The sequence below is a fragment of the Biomphalaria glabrata genome, chromosome 11 (genome assembly GCF_947242115.1).
Source record: "Biomphalaria glabrata chromosome 11, xgBioGlab47.1, whole genome shotgun sequence".
Taxonomy (NCBI): domain Eukaryota; kingdom Metazoa; phylum Mollusca; class Gastropoda; family Planorbidae; genus Biomphalaria; species Biomphalaria glabrata.
In genome coordinates this window covers 1,640,035-1,659,881 of record NC_074721.1, presented here as the reverse complement: position 1 = coordinate 1,659,881, position 19,847 = coordinate 1,640,035, and the positions used below count along the sequence as shown (strand labels likewise).

General features: G+C 37.4%; 1 protein-coding gene across 6 annotated transcripts in view; it reads left to right on the top strand.

The window, feature by feature from the left end:
* Positions 1–19,847, top strand: part of LOC106078423 (homeobox protein Hox-A13-like) — a 135,626-nt gene that overhangs the window by 73,701 nt on the left and 42,078 nt on the right. The window lies entirely within an intron of this gene.

Below are 19,847 nucleotides of genomic sequence, written 5' to 3'. Positions count from 1 at the left end.
TAACATAATAATAATAATAGTAATCACCAGAAAATTCCTCAGTGGAAACTGTTAAAGGGACTACGATGAATTTTGTTTCTCTTTAGCGAAACTCGACCCTGGCAGCGCCAGAGAATGACTACTCGTTCATTTCTAACATAGTAATAATAGTAATAATAATAATAATAAGAAGAAGAAGAAGAATAGTAATAATAATAAGAGAGAGCAGTTTTGGAGGACGTGGTCGGCATTCTCTGGGTGACACTCCACATGGGCAGATTTCACTGGTTCCAATTTTGAGCTTCCGGTGCATGTGTTGTCGCATTCTGTTGTGTCCTGTCCTGAGTCGAAAGATTAGACGTTGGTCTTGTCTTGGAAATAACCTCCTAGCAATGCCCATAGTTAAAAAAATATAACAAAGACAACATATTCATTGGCCTATGTTAATAACATGCTAGTGTGGAATTTCTAAAATGGTTAACATAACCACCCTTTATATAAACCACTGACAAATTTCCATAGAGGAAGAAAGCGCAACAATTCAATAACTTATCAACAGTTATAAGCACCTATGATCAGTTATGAGCAGTATGGAATCAAGGATTTTCTGTCCGTAACAAGATGTCAATTGTGGGGATGCTAGACCGAAAGCATTCGTTACAGAAGGTCTCAACACTGACCCGCAGCGTTACAACCTTGTGGACAGTTTAGACTACTTTAGACCAATAGCTCGTTGCCATGCCGTACAGATTTGTGAAGTGGAAACGAGCTATTGGTCTAAACTAAACTGCCCACTGGTTGTGACGTTGTATGTCAGAGTACAGGCCTTCTGCAACTATTTGTCTCGGTCTAGACAGTCAGTATCGATGTGATGGCTATCCCTATCCTAGCCCTGTCCTTAATACGTCACATTTTGTGTTTAAGGGTTCTTCCCCTTTAGTGCATCTCCTAACTCTTAATACCGAACCCTACCTTTTTTTTGTGTTTAAAAACAAAATGTCAATATATTTTTGTCTTGTATGCCCCTTATCGTCAAGCCTTTGTATTATGTTTTTCTGTTGTGTCTTTCCACAAGCTTAATAAACAAAAAATATCAAAATACTTTACAAATAAAAAAATAAAAAATCCTCCTTCAGACAGCTTGTTGGCCTCCTTCAGTCTTAGAACGGCTATGGTTCATCTCGAATACTTTTTCATGTGACTGTTCAGCCCTATTTTGGAGAGACACTCCCGTCCACAAATAACGCAAGTTTAGGTGGCTTTCTCTTCGGTGGTAGAGGAGCTGGCCATTTTTCGTATTGTACGTTTTTCTTCCAGAGCTGAGGCCCATGTTTTTTCACTGTCCATAGCTTTCTTGGTCACTGTCTCTCTCTATCTAGTGCGATCTAGAGCTATGTCTTCCCAATGGTCAGTATTGATGTTCACTGATTTGATGTCCCGTTTTATTACATGAGTGAGACGAAACCCTGGGCATTGTTTATGGTCGGAACGATGACGCCCACACAGCAGTTCCCCCCTCTTCGCGCAGCTGATGTGACCAAAGGAACGGAATATCCGATACAGTTTGGGATCAGTAGCGCCGCAGGCTCTGCCAGGCTGTAGCACGGTGTGCCACAATCTGCCAAAGGATCACCAGCTCCTGATTTTTCCTCAGGGTTGTCTTCCGAAGCCTTTCCCCCGTTTGGGTATAGCCACAAGGCAGCTTATAGACCGATTATTTTGTTCTTAATAACGAATGAATGTTAGATTTAAAATAATTTTAGATCTGTCCCCACCCCCCCTCGTGAAACAATCCTGGTTAAACAGATGTATAAATCTACTAGATGGTGTGCCAAATATTCCTGAATGTCTGTTCATTTATAAAACTCTTTAATGAATTTGGGCTAACACTCAAGATACAAATTGTCTGGATCTTTAGCCGAATTTAAATTGATTTGTTTTTATACTTTGAAGAATTATAACAGTCACACTAGTGTTTTCCCAGTGTGACCAATTAGCTAGTAATTCTTTTACCAACGATCTGCATCAACTTTATTGGAAAATAATTAGTGCCGTTTTTGACATAATAATAATTACAATAATAATAATTTCATTTATATTGCGCTGTTAACAAACAAAATGTAGGTTCAAGGCGCTGTGATAACATAACAAATACAAACACGAGAGCTAAAATGACAAACTAATCTAAACAAAATTTTAAACAGATGGGTCTTAATGTTCTTCTTAGATGTAGTGTAACATGTCCGTACACAGAAAAAGCCCGCAGACCCTAGCTTTTGAGGGAGAAACGTGGCACCACTAAAAGCGTCGAGTCCATGGAGCGCAGGGTTCTTTGAGGGACATATGGAGTGATCATTCTACCCTCGTTTTTTGGCTCAAGAACTTGCAAGCTGAATAGAGGAATTAAAAAAAAATCATCTACAAAAAGGGTGAAGCACGCTTTTTGGCTGTAGTCTTTTTTTTTTACCTTCATTTCTGTTCATGGAATGGTACTAACACTTACGATAGAGTTAAAGTACATTATTCTACTTCAGATATGCCCAAAATAAGGCATATTCTTTTTTTTTAAGTATTAAAAGGAATTACATTATACCATCAAAAAATCTAAGTAACTGGACAAATATCATTATAATTTTAATTATTTATAATGGTCCAAAAGCTCATGCATAAATCAAAGTAACTAAACAGTAAACGAATAGTCTCTTGCCCAATTTTTCTCTACAAAATGTCTCAAAAACGTACATCTGAACTTCTGTTTATTTTATCATTTAAATTTTACATTTATAACAACTTAATGAAAACATATACGAAACTTTTAACATCTTTATAAATTTAGATTAATACTCGCCCCCCCCCTAGGGGCGAACTGGCTTTTATGGGCTTTCGTTAAACCCCTTGTGGGCCGGCACCAGATGGGCCGGTGGGCCCGTCGCTTAGGGGCCGCATTTAAAAACAGTAAGGACTGTAAAAGATTTTTAAATTCTCTTGTTAAAAGGGTCTACGGATAGTCGTGCCTGGCCCCCGCATTATGTAAAAGATCTTTTACAGACCGTACAGTGTGAAGCTAGCCAGTAAGAGTGTTATAGCATACACCTGTAGACCTTCCTTGCGGCGCTTCCGTTTCAGAACCAATAAAGAAAAATGATTTGTAAAATAGTTACGAATGAGTCCATTTAGCGCAGGGCTCTTTGAGGGACATTTGGAGTGATCAGTCCACCCACGTTTTTTGGGCCATGAACTTGGAAGCTGAATAGAGGAATTAAAAAAAAATCAACTATAAAAAGACTGAAGCACGCTTTTTGGATTTATTTTTTATTTTTTTTTTACCTTCATTTCTGTTCATGGAATGGTATTAACTCTAACGAGAGAGTTAAAGTACATTATTCTACGTCAGAAATGCCCAAAATAAGGTATATTTTTTTACTTCAGAAATGCCCAAAATAAGGTATATTTTTTTACTTCAGAAATGCCCAAAATAAGGTATATTTTTTTACTTCAGAAATGCCCAAACTAAGGTATATTTTTTTACTTCAGAAATGCCCAAAATAAGGTATATTTTTTTACTTCAGAAATGCCCAAAATAAAGGTATATTTTTTTACTTCAGAAATGCCCAAAATAAAGGTATATTTTTTTACTTCAGAAATGCCCAAAATAAAGGCATATTTTCAAATTATTGAATGAAGAACAAAAGTGGGCCGGAGAGTTCACTTATGCCAGGGCTGATTTTCACACACATACAAAAACACGCCACTAATTAAATGTGGCTAGAAAACAGACGAATCGGGCAACATCTTAGATTAACTAATAAAAATAAAATCGAAGTTGGCAACACCTTTCTGTAAGCTTCATAGTAATGAACAGTGCTGGAAGAGGAGGCACACCAACACAGGGCTATGTTCCCAACGACACAAAGAGATCCTAGTTATGACTATTATTTGTTTGTATTTCGCTTATTACTTGGACTAATCCAGCCCTGTATTATATAAGATAAGATAAGATAAAGTGGTGCAGTACTAGATTGTCTCAATGGAACTGAATATGAATATATATATATATATCTTTTTGCGTATCTAACTAAGAGAATCCATACACGATATAACACGTAACTGGGGAGTACAACAAGCAGGCTTATCTAAAGGGGAAGAACTCCGCCCATAAAACTATATCAATAATGTACAAGTTATTTCCCTTATTCGATGTCGAACAAAACTCATTAATTATTTTTTTTTTGATGATTCCATGTTTTGTTTGATACCATAAATAGTTGTTTAAAGTATTAACTTTATCGGAGAATGTGTGAGGGAGAAATAGCGTTAACAATTATTTAAGGGGACTTAACACAAATGATCGCAATAGATTTGAAAGTCTGAAAGAGGAACTTTACTTTTTTTTTACTTAACTAAACACAACAAATTTAGCCATATCTGTGAATACCGAAGGATTACTTTCCCTTGTTGATATCAAACAAAATAATTAATTACCAGTAATTAATTGACTAATAGGTAACTTTTTAAAAATTATTATTCTATATTTATGTCTTGTCTACGTCAATGAATAATTGTGCGAAGTTTCAACTTGATCCAATAATGGGTGTGGGAGAAATAACGTGTACACACTATTTACCAAACAGACAGACGAACGGACAGACAGAGTAAGTTGATATATGCTTTGCAAAAAAACAAAATCAACATTTTTTTTTGGATGGAATTGATCCCTACTTTATAAATCTGGTCTATAATTTTATCATTTTATTTATTTCATGTAATGCTTCGTTGATACTTAGTTTTCAATAAAAGAACTGAATATAACTATATTTCTAGTTTTATCTTAACTTAAATTATGCATATTTCCAAAAGCTATTCTCGTTTCTGAGTTTGAAAGATCATGACTTAGTTCGAATATTTGTAGTTGCCTCTCTACAATACCAACTAATGGCTTCTTATTTGTCTTACTTTCCAATGTTTTCTTGTGTTAGAGATAAGATACCCATCTTATTGTTTTCATGTCATTGTGAATAAGAGACGTTTGATAACTTTCTGTTCAATGGTCCTCATTTCTGAAATTTGAAGCTTTCCCCCCGCCATCCACATTTCTACTTATCATTTCCTCCTCCCCTGTTTACTTTAGCCGTGTAGGCAATATCAAAGGGAGGGAGAGAGTCTTTATACGAGAAGGTTGGGAGATACTGAACGGTAGTATCAGTGGACATATCAAAGACATTAACAGTCATAAACGGCTTTCTCTCTCTCTCTCTCTCTCTCTCTCTCTCCATTTCAATAAATGCACCACAAAGAAATAAAAGGCCATAAAAACATACTACATATATGTGTATATGAGAGAGAGAGAGAGAAAGATAGATAGATAGAGAGAGAGATAAAAAGTATTAGAAGTAGTTACATATTATAGTACATCTCAATAAAAATTCACATTTGACTAGAGTAACACCTTTAGTAAAATCACTAAATTTAGAAAGCCTTCAGGACAGAAGGCTCAAAAGTAAAGTAGAAATTATACATAAAACACTGAACCATAATCTTCAAATACAAAAACAAAATTTAATAAAATACTCAGAAAGACACAAAGATAATGGCATTCCTCGTTCCATATGCTAGGACAAATTTGTACAAATGCTCCTTGTTCCCTAGAGCTATTAGAGCATGGAATTAGTTGCCTGAGGCAGCCAGGAAAACCAGTGACTTAGAATGTAGTCAATATGCATGACTGAATGTATGACGCTTAGACGTAATCATATTCTTTATATATATATATATATATATATATATATATATATATATATATTCTTAATTCCTATATATATATATATATATATATATATATATATATATATATATATATATATATATATATATATATATATATATATATATATATTAAGAAGATAATAAAAATAATAACTGACCTCACAGATACCTTCAAGGCCCTTAACATTCTTAGGAACATTCTCGTTGCCTGTCAGAGGGTGATACTGCTGCAGACCTGCCACATCACCAGAAAATTCCTCAGTGGAAACTGTTAAAGGGACTTCAATGAGTTTTGTTTCTCTTAAACGAAACTCGACCCTGGCAGCGCCAGATAATGAATACTCGTTCGTTTCTAACATAATAATAATAATAATCTTTATGATCCTTGAGAAAACTTTTAAATCTTTTAATTGAGCATTACACAGAACAATAAATTATAAGCACACACAATATATGTTCGTACAACCGTTTATCTTAGAAATTACATGTGAAGTTTACATCAGAAAGTGGTATTCGGTTGCTAAACGAACAAGTCTGTTAACTTTTTATGAAATTATTTTAGTAACTCTCATTACAATATCCATAAAAAAATATACCCAATTATACCCAAAAGACAAAAGAAAAGACACTTAAGTAGACACCTATTAAAACTGTAGACCCCCCTAACGGACAAGGGCTTCTATGCAGCTAGATGCGACATATATGCACTACGCAAGACAGCAGGGTTTCTGTCCAGGGCTTTTGCAAGAGAGGATTTGAGCCTCTCAAGCCCTCACTCTAATGGAGTTTGATGATGATGATGATGATGCAGCTAGATGTGGCAAAAATATGCAGGTCGCAGCTGGGTTTTCGTGGTTATGTGAAATACTGCAATCGTCATTAATCTTCGGAACCGACCGCCTGGTCGTGCGGTTTGCGCGCTGGACTGTCGTTCGGATTTATCGACGGTCGAGGGTTCAAACCCTGCCCGCTCCCATCCCCCGTCGTCCTGCGGGAGGTTTGGACTAGGAAGTAAACTATCTTCAACTCTGAACATCCGAAACATGTAAAACAAAACAAACATGATCCCTTATATAGTTAAACAAAAAAAAAACAGGCTTATTTAAAAAAAAACAACAAATCTTTCTCAAGGTAAAAGTGAAAGGTATTAATGACCCATAATTAGTTTTTTATTTTATTTTTTAAAATGTTTTTATAGTGTTTTGAACTATGTAATACATTTGTTAACCAACGTTATTGTACTTTTAATGTTCAACCTCCTAGTGGGTGTATAAAGCCGTCGACAAACTCCCCCCTTCTCCCCCACCCCTTTATGTTAATATAGGTAATCACTTCATTTCCCCGCCCCCATCCTTTCCCCCGGGGCCATTAATTCACGTAATCACCTTCGGGACAGGTGTGACATTGACCTGGAGGGGGGGGGGGGGGGAGGGAGTTGATAAGACAAGCGATAACTCTGTTTGACCAACTATTTCTCTCATGTTTAAAATAGTTTAACACTTGCTACATTAATGTATTTTATATTCATAAATTTTATTTTATTCTCCTTCTGTTTTTGTAAATTATATATTTTCTTTGTCTGCGACACTTCGGTTGAGCCCTACTTTCGTTCTTGGGTCTTCACTGAGCGCGTCGTCCAACTTTCCACTTTCTTGCCGCATCGCTTCTTGCGTGTTACCAGTTACTCATGCAAGCCACGGCGCCTCCGGCTTGTAACTCACAGGAAACAAAAAAAACAACAACAAAAAAAAAAGCACAAAAATTGCTTTTTAATTTTTTCCCTACTCTCCCCCCCCCCCCCCACACCCCCATCGAAAGAATCCTGATTAAGCAAATGTATAGATTCACTAGACTTCATAACAATTCAATGATACTCCTTTAGATCTAGATTTTGAAGACGATGCGAACATATTCCTGAACATTAATTTAGTACAATCTTGAACGAAGGTGAAAATATTCAAAGACTTATGATCCGTTCAAGAGAGATATTTCCTCCTTGTCTAGCTAAATTTAAATTTATTCCTTTTTTTTTTTTTACTTTGAAAAATTATGGCGGTCAAACTAGAGTTTTCCCAGTGTGGCCTACGAGCTAGTAATTCTATTCGCGACTGTCAAATCTCTAGGAAATCATTAGAGCCGTTTTCGAGAATCGCGTCCACCTTTCCAGGTTTTAGGTTTCAAGTTTTTTTAATTTTCCAAATAGTAACAAATTTAATAGAGATAATGTTTAACACAGGAAAGTTTTAACATGGGAGGTAACTCAACTGCACATTTCTTTAATGAAATAGGTTGCCTATGTAGAGATTGATCAAATCTGCACTTTTATTTAAACAATTTTAAATAAACAATTCTTTTAGATATTTGTTTACATATCAAATCAGGTCTATCAAATATAAATATACGCATAGTTACAATTCAAGATAGTTCATGATGGATACAAGTCTTTACCAATTGTAATTATTGCTTTCGCCGAACTAATTCCTGAATGTCTAATTGCTTACACAAACGTACATGACAATGTTTACATAAATTAATATATAGGTTATTATAATACTCTAGTTATTAAAGTATCCGTATTCTTTACACAGGATGCACACAAAAAAGAACCCTGCTATTTATTGATTAGCCGCCATGTATGAAAATTAATTGTTCTTCTTCGTTCTCATTTTTCATGTCAGAGGATTCAGATCAGTAATTCTATATCAAAGATGAATCGCGCAGTGGTTTCTAGATCAGGCAGTTCAGATCAGTAATTCTATATTTAAGATGAATCGCGCAGTGGTTTCCAGATCAGGCAGTTCAGATCAGTAATTCTATATCAAAGATGAATCGCGCAGTGGTTTCCAGATCAGGCAGTTCAGATCAGTAATTCTATATCAAAGATGAATCGCGCAGTGGTTTCCAGATCAGGCAGTTCAGATCAGTAATTCTATATCAAAGATGAATCGCGCAGTGGTTTCTAGATCAGGCAGTTCAGATCAGTAATTCTATATCAAAGATGAATCGCGCAGTGGTTTCCAGATCAGGCAGTTCAGATCAGTAATTCTATATCTAAGATGAATCGCGCTGTGGTTTCCAGATCAGGCAGTTCAGATCAGAAATTCTATATCTAAGATGAATCGCGCAGTGATTTCTAGATCAGGCAGTTCTCCGTATAGTAATTGTACTATAGGAGGGTTTTGGGGCCAGTTCGGAGCTTTGGAAAACATGGTCAGCATTTTGTTGTAATGCTCCACAAGGGCAGGTTTCGATAGTCCCGTTTTTTTTTGCTTCCGGAACATATGTTTTCTCATTCTGTTGTGTCCGGTTTTGAGTTAGTTATGTCAAGATAGATTATAAAAGGCGTCCTTTTTCTTGTAATTGGGATGTAAGCTGGTACAGTTCTCATTTGTTCTACACTCTTATCATTCTCGTCATTTCTTCTGTGTAGAATAAGAAAGGTTGAACATTGCGTTAATCAAGACTTCTGTTATCCAGCAATGCTGTGTATCTGTAACATTGTAATCGACACTCGCGTAGCATTGTAATCGATTCTCGTGTAACACTGTAATCGATACTCACGTAACATTGAGATCGATACTTGTATAACATTGAACTGTTACATGTTGAGTTGTAGATAACAACACTACGAGATTTAAACCCCAGCCTTAGTTTGCTATAAATCATGACGTGACCTGACCAGTTGATGTTATTGTTGTGAGGGGGTGAAACATTCACCGCTGTGAATATCAGCACGTGATCACGAGATTCGTTCGCTGACCTACTTCTGATCCACGCCAACTAATGTATGTCAATCTTGAAGTAGGTCACACAATGTCATCTCACGAGCGAAGTAAATGAGACTCGCTGACTCTCATGTAAAACGTCAAAATCAAATATACATAATTATAAACTGTTTGTCACCGACGAAAACGCATTTTTACAAATTGTTTATTTTACACAATAAATAATAATAATAATCATAAATAATAATAATAATAACAACCGAACTCACAGATACCTTCAAGGCCCCTTAACATTCCTAGGAACACTCTCGTTGCCTGTCAGAGGGCGGTACTACTGCAGACCTGCCACATCATCAGAAAATTCCTCAGTGGAAACTGATAAAGGGACTACGATGAATTTTGTTTCTCTTTAGCGAAACTCGACCCTGGAAGCGCCAGAGAATGACTACTCGTTCATTTCTAACATAATAATAATCGTTATTTTCCATAAAGAAATATGTCTTACAATTTGTGCATCACACCAAGCAAAATATTATAAACAGGAAAATATACATTCACACCAGACTCACTCATAATTTACATTATGTGAATTGTGCATTAAAAAAAGCAATAATTAATTAAAAAGTGATAATTAAAAGTGATAAGTAATTGCGTTTTTTATAAACATAAGGGAAATAAATCTTACAGCATTGAAATATATGACTTTAAATGTGCAGTTCTATCCCTTTTATAAGCTATTCCTTTTTCAATTTTTTTTTTAAATTTTGCTTTTGTGTGTGTGCTTATGTACTGAAGTGTATTGTGTGGACGATGGCTAAAATAAAAACAAATGCATTCTACTTTGATAGTAAGTCTGTTTTTAGTGGCCAGTATTGGTGTTATGTGTAACTGTGTATTGACCAAAAGGAGGATCTTGGTTGTTATTCATTCAATGAGCAACCTGATGATTGTGTTTCATTTATGACTGTCGGATTGAGTTGACAGTACAATGCCGATACAGAAAGTTTGTTGAAATTGATAAAAAAACTGTTACTACCGCTTTAACTCTTTCTCGCCTAACTGACGATACCAGCGTTGATTCCACCAGAATGTGGTAAATAATTACGGAGAGAAAGAGTTAATGGATGAAACTTTGTGAGCTTTTTTTTCAGCGAAAAGTCTTTGATGATTTTCACTGAAACATGAAGTTACTAGTGGTATGAATATTTAATGAAATCTTTCTTTAATTAATGTGGACCTTTATTTCTATAATCGTTGAAGTATTCTTTAGAGTACTTTTGTTATCGAGTTGAATTCTAAAAGAATAGGAGGCAGGGGAGAGGATCCGTCCTGCATGTCGCCTAGAATGTTACTCGCATTTTAGATTTTGTTTTATAAAATACTTTAGCTTTTAAAGATAACTTGTAAGTTCAATTTAGATTTTACTTGAGATAATATAATAATAATGATAATAATGATACGTCGCTGAGGTTGTCGATTGTAGTCAACCTAAATTTCCATTTCATTGGATCAATAAAAATTATCTTATCTTATCTTATATTATCTTATCTTATCTTTATTATTGGATATTTAAATAGAATCTCACTCACTGCAAAAGCACGTCTTTATTCTCTCACGTCTCTGATCTGTCTCACGTTCAACAATCACCCACGCGACTTATTAACATAAATTACGACAGACCAGCTCATGGTTTCATCATTCTACATTACCAACAACTAATACTCCCTTTCCTCGTCGTTACCATGGAAACCCCCCCCCCTCCCTCCAATAACAGTTCTGAATAATAAAAAGACGATTAAAACAAAAACACTTTTATTGATGTCTACTACTACAAATGTAATAGCTGCCTGGTCGCGGGGTGGGCGCTCTGGACTGTCGTTTGGTCGTCTCGAATGTACCGGGTTCAAACCCTGCCCACTGCAATCGTCCGTCTTCCAGCGGGAGGTTTGAACTAGGAAGTAGATATCTTCAGGAGGCGCAGTGACTGAGCTGCAAAGCGCTTGACTTCTGAACCGGGGGGTTCCGGGTTCGAATACTGGTGAAGACTGGGATTTTTAATTGTGGAATTTTTAAGCTCCTCTGAGTCCATCCAGCTTTAATAGGTACCTGATATTAGTTAGGAAAAAGTAAAGGCGGTTGTTTGTTGTGCTGGCCACATGATTTCCTCGTTAACGATGGGCCCTGAAACAGATGACATTTACATCATCTGTAGATCTCAAGACCTGAAAGGGGAACTTAACTTTGCTTTTACTATTTTTCAATTTTTAAATTTTTTTTTAGGAAACCTCAGAATTTGCGCTATTCATTTTTAGCCTTATCATCTTGGAAATCCTTTGGCCTCTTTTATGGGCTATTTATAAAGCAGATTTAGATGTAACTAAATATTATGGAAAGAGAAATAGGATGTCACAAATATGAAACCAATACAAATAGAAGGCTTCGACTCACCCAAATAATAAATATATAATTATGATTATAATATTGATATCGAAATGTGTGAATAAATTTTATGCCTGGGCGAGACACCCTGAAAACATACTGATAATTACCTGCTAATCTGCAGCCACACATGCGCAGAGAAATAGGAGAGTGGAAAAAAACAAACGAGGGAAGATGGAAAGGGAGGGATTACTCACACGCGGGTCGTTACGTACAATAGCAAGAATCAGCAGATCTGTGATACAGGAAGCTATGAATATATTAATTATTTATCACATTAATATAGAGATATGGGCGAAAGAATTTTACATACAAATAAGACATCCTCTTGTTGCGATAATTGCTTATCACATGTCTACCATGCTTATGAAGAGACAGACGGACAGACAGACAGACAGACAGAGAAAGAGATAGAGAGAGACTGAGTACAGTAAATAGCGACGAGCCTTAAGATGGCAGTTACAGATAAAATAATTCTTTACAATTATGATAAAGTTTATCCTGAATATTAATTAACCCCTCTTTACTGTTTCCCTTGACCCCCCCCCCCTGACTAAGCCTCTTAAATGTAGAACACTAGCGCCTATATATAAATCCTGAGGCGCTAGTAGAAGCAACATTCTTATTTCGCCATGGTCTTGTAATTACTGTTGTAATCGTGCGACTAATTGTTGACCCACATATTCCGTGCTTTGTTAATTATAGATAAGGATCAATATCAGAGAGGGAGGAAAAAGAGGCGGAGTTTGGGGGAGGGGAGGGAGTGCTGCTGACATTTTATGTGGATTTTTTCTAACTCAGATCGATGGTGATCGGGAAAAAAATAAAAGCTGTAGTTCTCAAGGACAACACCCTGACCTAATTACCGGGTACAGTGTAACGGTTAAATAAATAACAAAGAGGCGGAGCTTGTGTCCAGTGTTGGTGCCCAGAGCTAATGCCCAGAGTTGGTTTCCAGAGTTGGTGTCCAGTGTGACTGTCCAGTGTTGGTGTCCAGTGTCGGTGTCCAGAGTTGGTGTACTGTCCAGTATTGATGTCCAGAGTCGGTTTAGTGTTGGTGTCCAGAGTTGGTGTACTGTTCAGTGTTGATGTCCAGAGTCTGGCCAGTGTTGGTATCCAGAATTGGTGTACTGTCCAGTATTGATGTCCAGAATCGGTCTAGTGTTGGTGCCCAGTGTTGGTATCCAGAGTTGGTGTACTGCCCAGTATTGATGACCAAAAACGGTCGATTGTTGGTGCTCAGTGTCGCTGTTCAGTTTAACAGTCACGTTTTGGGGTCCAGTGATGTCCAGTGATGTGGTCAAGTGTAGTGGTCAGTGTGGTCGTCCAGTCTCGGTGTCCTGTGTTTGTGTTCATTGTTTGTGGCATGAACCTATGAACTCTGAACTGTGTTGCTAATATCAGAAACGTCTAGTATGCTTCGTGTCATAGTGCTGTCTGTCCGAACGCATTGTGCAAAGAAAGAGGCGTCGCCTGGGCCCAGTTTTAGGAGCCCAGTTTTAATTATCTTGTTTTGAAATGACGGTTCAAAAATACTCATAATAAGAAAGAAGGAACAAGCCCTGTATATGCATATGATTGTGTATGTGTGTGAAAGGTATGGACATTTCTGTGAGAGAGTTTTAAAGATAGCGTATAGTTATTGTGAGGCTGTATATGTCAGTAACGTAGCTAAGGGAGGGGGGTCCGAATTTGAAAACGCCCGAGCCCCCACTTGAGGGGGGAGGGCAATAAGTGTCCGAAATGTGTTTTTACATTAAATATTATCTTTATCTCATGTCATGATGTCGAATATAAAAATGCAGGGGCCTCTAAAGAGGTCAAGCCACCCGGGCCCCCTAAAAATGTCAAGCCACCCGGGCCCCTAAAGAGGTCAAACCTCCCCGTGCCCTCAAATTTCTAGCTACGCCACTGGTATATGTGTACAACTGTGAGTGTGTTTTTTGTGTGAGAGTGTGTGTATGTGACAGCGTTGAGTGTGAAAGCGACAGAATCGTATTGTATCTTCTAATTCATTCAGTCCACTAATCCAAATTCAAGACATTTTGTATTCGTCCATCAACTCAATAAACTAGACACTAAGACTCGGTATCAGGTCCCTGTGTGATCTGTTACTCGCCAAGAAAAAAACGGTGTCAATAAATATCGCACACAAACAGACCACACGATAATACAATGTACTTCCCGGCAATCCTCTGACGCATGTTCCGGGTATGAGTGAATACCCCGTGTGCCAGGTGCAGCACAGGGAACTGCAGTTAATAATTCAACGGACCGTTATATTGACCTGAAGACAGGAAGTAACGGCAACGCGCTTGTGACACATGGGACCACGCATGCGCCTTTTGTAGTGATCCGAGCTTGGAAATAATGTTACATCCGTCGCCACTGACCTATTTTATCTTACCCGTATGTTAAGAAATACGTCCTCCTTGTTATAAGATTGTCTTATTATTTTGTTCATGTCCAACTTAAATGAAGTAGTTTACAGTGAATGGTGATCTATGTATAGCATGCTTATATTTAAGGGTCTCAGAATACATAAGCTGTCTTGTTATCAAATAATAAGTCTCTTTGTCTTCCACTTCTTGAACATCTTATCTTATCTTATCTTTTTGCATCTTATCTTATAATCTACAGGGGGAAAAAAAAGATTTTTTGCCTTGCCTGATTAAGGCATGGTGATCAAACTGATTGATTAGTGTTAGGGGGAGCTGACTCGCAGTTGTTAAGTGCTCGGTTTTAGAAACTAGGTCCTGGGATTTCGATAGGTGAAGATTAGAATTTTGAATTTCGAGATTTTTAAGGCGTCTATGAGTCCACCCAGCTCTAATGGATACCTGACTTTAGTTGGGTAACTTAGAGGTTGGTCGTTAACTGTTGGCCATAGAAACAGATGACCTTAACATCATCTGCCCCATAGATCGCAAGGTCTGAAAGGGGAACTTTCTTAGTATTTAAATGAAATTTAAACAATCAATGCTGGTGATTAAGAAAAGGTTGGTTTGACAGGGTTTTTTTTTTTATAATTCGACTTGGTATACTTTTTTTTTGTGGAAAAGGGGGGGGGGGATGGGTTAAAGACCTGATTCGTTAGTGTGTATGGGAAGATACTTTTTGCAAGCTAACTATCACCACATACATGATATCTCACGATAAGCTCCTTGCGGCGACCATGTGTGTGGGAGAAGGACATACACATCACGCCTCTGTGTTCACGGGTTATTTAACACGGTCGTATGTAGCACTCCTCCCCCCCCCCCAGTTTTATAACTCTCGGGTAGGGACTAGGTCTACCATCACCGAATCAGTATCACAATATTAAAGTCTTTAGTAGGGTAATACATATAAATAAGAAAAACATCTCGCAGAACTGGAAGCGTGAAAAGGGGGTAAAGACTCCAATTACACTGACATTCATGGATTAGTTTTGTGTGGCCTGTCTGTCCGTCTGTCTGTCTGCCCGTCCGTCCGTTCTGTTAAGATCTCAGAAACGAGAAGATAAAATGAAAATCGGACATTATGATATTTTAGATCATTCAAAGTTCGGATGCATCGGCTACTTTTTTCTTTTTGGAAATCGAAAAATCTAATTTTTAAAATCAATTATGCAAGCAGTTATTCCATAAATACACCATTTTTACACCTATTCAATATTAATAGTAACAAAACAACTGAAGGCGTTTTAGTAAGGATAGCAAAAAATACACCATTTTTTAACACGTTTATGCAAATGGTTTTAGATTTTTGGTCAAAAAATATTATTTTTTTTACAATTGTATTGCTATATTATGTAAGTTCTGTCATACTAAGTACTACATTTACAAAAAAAAATGTTAACTTTTTTTTTTAATGAGAAAAAAATCTATTTACTATGCAAATAAGTCGGAAATAATTTAAAACAACAATTAATAAGTAGTTTTTCATTATTATCGCGTGAACTGAAGCAGATTCAATACATGCACAAACTAAAGGAATTTTTAATTATCTTTTTTAAAAAAATGTATTTTTCTTGAGGCTTTGAATTAGAGACTGACCCTTTACAAAACAATTAGATCAATTAGATGCTCCTTATAAGATATCAGTTAGGCCAGGTTCACATCTAACTTCACATTCTCTTTCACCTATCCCTTAGTCTGCTAGACCTTTTGGGCACCACACAGGATATGTCAACCTTATTTCTCCATTCTTCTCTGTCATTTGCCTTTGATAGAATTTCATTATGATATTCTTTCTGAAAATAATGATACCAGCCTTTTTACCTGCCTGATAGAATTTAATACCGATATTCTTCTGAAAATATTGAAACTTGCTTCGGGGGCTGATTTTGAGTTTGTGTTTCCACACAAACTTTCCTTTCAACCTTGTTATAAGTAGACTTTGCATACTTTGTTAGTTTGTTTGGGAAGATACCATTGCAAAGCTAACTATCGCCACAAAAACAATCAATGCCGACGATTTATTACGCCGAATATAATTACTGTAATCTTTTAAACAGTTCATCAGTGATCCCTGAGACCATGTCATCTATGGGAGCAGATGATTTAAATCTCACTGTTTGAATGGTCAACGAGGGTGCCATGTGGCCAGCATAACGGCCAAGCGCTTCTACTTCCCTGACGTATGGCACTTATTAGAGTTGAGTGACTCAGCGGCGTCCTAAAAAATTCAGAAGCTCAAAATCCCAGTCTTAACATGGATTCGAACTCCAGGTCCATCGATTTAAAAGCCGTGCGCTTACCACTCATCCACCACGCAACGTGTAAACGACGTAAAGCTAAGATATTTTTTCTCAAATCGACTACTTCATAATTTATCTTGACCTCAATCCCTTTACATCGTCAAAATATGTTCCGGAAGATAAAAATAGGAACTAGCGAAATCAGCCCTTGTCACGAGAGAATGCTAACCATGTCATTCTAAACTGCATTCGTTATCAAGAGGCCAGAACAAGACAAAACATTAGAAAGAAAACTATACAGAGAGCTCCCTGATTTGGAAATCACTGCGCAGTTTATCTCGTACATTGTTTTAGGCCAGTGTTTCTCAAACTGAATAGGTGTTTAGCAAACTACTGGAATAAGTAACTATTAGCCCGGTAAATATTCAGAATGTGCGAAGTGTTCCGGTAACGAACAAGTTTGGGAAACACTGTTCTAGACTTCTGAACGCTCAAACATGAGAACGAGGAAGAAGAAGAAGAATGATCAGTGATAACCAACCATGTTGCAATATGCACAGGAGTTTATTATCTCCAAAGTTAGATTCTGCAACCATTTGATCACGTGATTTCAACCCTGACACATATAACTGTGACAGACGGACGATGGAGGCAAAAGAAAAGAAAAAAAAAACAAGCATAGGGGGGCTCGAGAAAGACGATTTGAGAACCACTGGTCTCAATATGTGCATTCTGAAACTGTAGCCACCTAACAAAAAAAATGGTCTGTGCGCCATTGTGTGCGTAAAATTAGATAGACAGATGATAAGCAGAGAAACAAAACGCATTCGGCGGGAAATCCCATCCGTTGAAAGATCCCCACGTGCTTGCGCAGTCAAGTAATTTTGACGCGAAATATTCTACGCAGAGCCTCGTCTCTCACAAAAGATGTTTACTAGATATAAATCTTTCATTAGTTGTTTTCTTTGTTAAATTTTTTAAAAATCTTTTATGAAAGTTGGAATGTCACAAAAACTGTCTTTAGTCTCCAAATATTGGAGATTGTTAGTCCAGTTCTGTAGGTAACATTGTTTGTGTCTATACAGAGAAACAATGGACCACGGGGGCTCCGCTGGGTCCCACTTCATGGTACGTTGTATAAAAGACCCCATGTCAAGTTAACACATGTGTGTGTTCCACAAGGTGAACCCGAGGCACACGGAAGAGCCCCCCCCCCCAAAAGAAAAATAGTAAGAAAAAAGGAAAGAATAAAAAGAGTCTTAGGGTGTAAGTCTGGGTCTAAGCTAATTTTCTGAGAACATTTGGGCCCCACATTCGCGTCACGCGTCATTAACTTACCTCACATCTTGCGCTGTTTCAGACTTTGGGCGCGTTGAAAAAAATAAAATAAAAAGACCAGTGGAAGATGTTTGAAAAGGGGGGGGGGGCGATCGAAATCTATGAATTTTAAGATTGTAACCAAATTTCTAGACTTTTTTTCGGTTGAAAATAATTGCGGTATTGTAGTTTGACGAAAGAACAAGAAAGCAATATAGATTGAATACACACTGTCTTTTTGTTTGGGAGAAAAGGGGGGGAGGCCATACGTGCAGTTTCTTATAGTGTGTGTGTCTGTCCGTGTGTGTGTTTTGTATGCAAGACTGAAGAGCTACGTGAAGCGTATCCTGGACACAACGAATGTTAAGAGGAAGAAAAAGGGGGTGGGGGGCTGTTAGGTACTCTTAGAGTAATTTGAAGACAAGCTGTTACTAGAACCAGAAGGTACCGTCGATGGTTCAAACCTCAGAGGTGTTCACTTATTCTCGGTGGTTCTTTTGTTTTGGTTTTGAGTGACAAGTGGAAGAGAAAAAAAAAACTTTAGCTGGTGACCACCTTCACCTACCACTTAGTCTGTTGGACCGTTGGGGCACCTCACACGATTAGTCAATCGTCTCGCTCCAATCCCTTCTGTCTTTTGCCTTGGATGGAACCTCTTTCAATGGCAGGCCCGTCCATTCTTTTATGTCTTCTTCACATCGCTTTCTCTGTCTGCCTTTTCTTCTTTTTCCTGGTACTGTTCCCTGAAGGAAGGTTTTTTGCAAGCACAGAAGACCTTGTAATTTGGCCATAGAGGTTTGGTTTCTGTTTTTCTTTTTTTTAATGTTTTGTCTACAATAGTTATCATGTCATCGTGGGGGTCCGATGGCTGCAGTTGCCCTGTCTCTAAGCTCATCGCTTGTGATGCGGTCTCTGAATGTGATACCCAGGATGCCTCTGTAGCATCTCGATTCCTCTTTAATACGTCTACACAACAAACGTCTGCAGTACAAGGAAAAATAGGATCTACCCTAACTTGCCCCGGGGGGGGGGGGGGGGGCTTGACCACATTAGGGGCCCCTTCATTTTGACATTTGACATCAAGACACGTGTCGTAATATTTAATGTAAAAACGAATTTCGGACACTTATTTGGGCCCCCATTACTAGTTGGGGCCCAGGGAGATATTCAAATTTGGACCCTCTCCACAATCTAAGCTACGGCACTGTTAATGTTAACATAACTTAAAATACATTTCCTGCATCCTTGTATCTCCCAATCTACGTATTAATTTATGGTTCTTAAAGCAATAAATATTTATCTCATACTCGCTCTGTTACAAAACGTTGTAAACTTAAATTTATACACACTGCTAATCAAACTTAAAAACAGAAATATTTTTTCACATAAACTAAATATACATTCATAAATAAAAAACCAAATTAGTTACGAAGAACAGCTACAGAAACAGTGGAGGTAAACAGCGGTACAATATACAAATGTCTACAATACAAAATTTAAACATTGAAGTTTGTTATTTGTAGTACAGTCACCCCCTACAGCCCTACACCCATTGGTCGTGCGGTTTGCGCGCTGGACTGTCGCTTGGATTTATCGATGGTCCCGGGTTCAAACCCTGCGGGAGGCTTGGACTAGGAAGCAAACTATCTTCAACTCTGAAGGAACATCCGAAATATGTCAAACATTTTACAAACATTTTAACATTTTACAAACGTACTCATATAAAAATACATTTCTTATTCCATTGAAAGAAAAAAACACTTACAAGATCCATGTATTGTCATGTGACTGTGGAGCATTGATTCTGCTTCATAACAAGGTTGAAGATGTATTGAAACAGCAAAAAGCTGAAGCCAATTATGCATCTATTCAAACAAAATAAACATATTTAATCAGGCTGAATTTAGACTTGATAAGGCCCTAAACTATGGGGCCCCTTATAA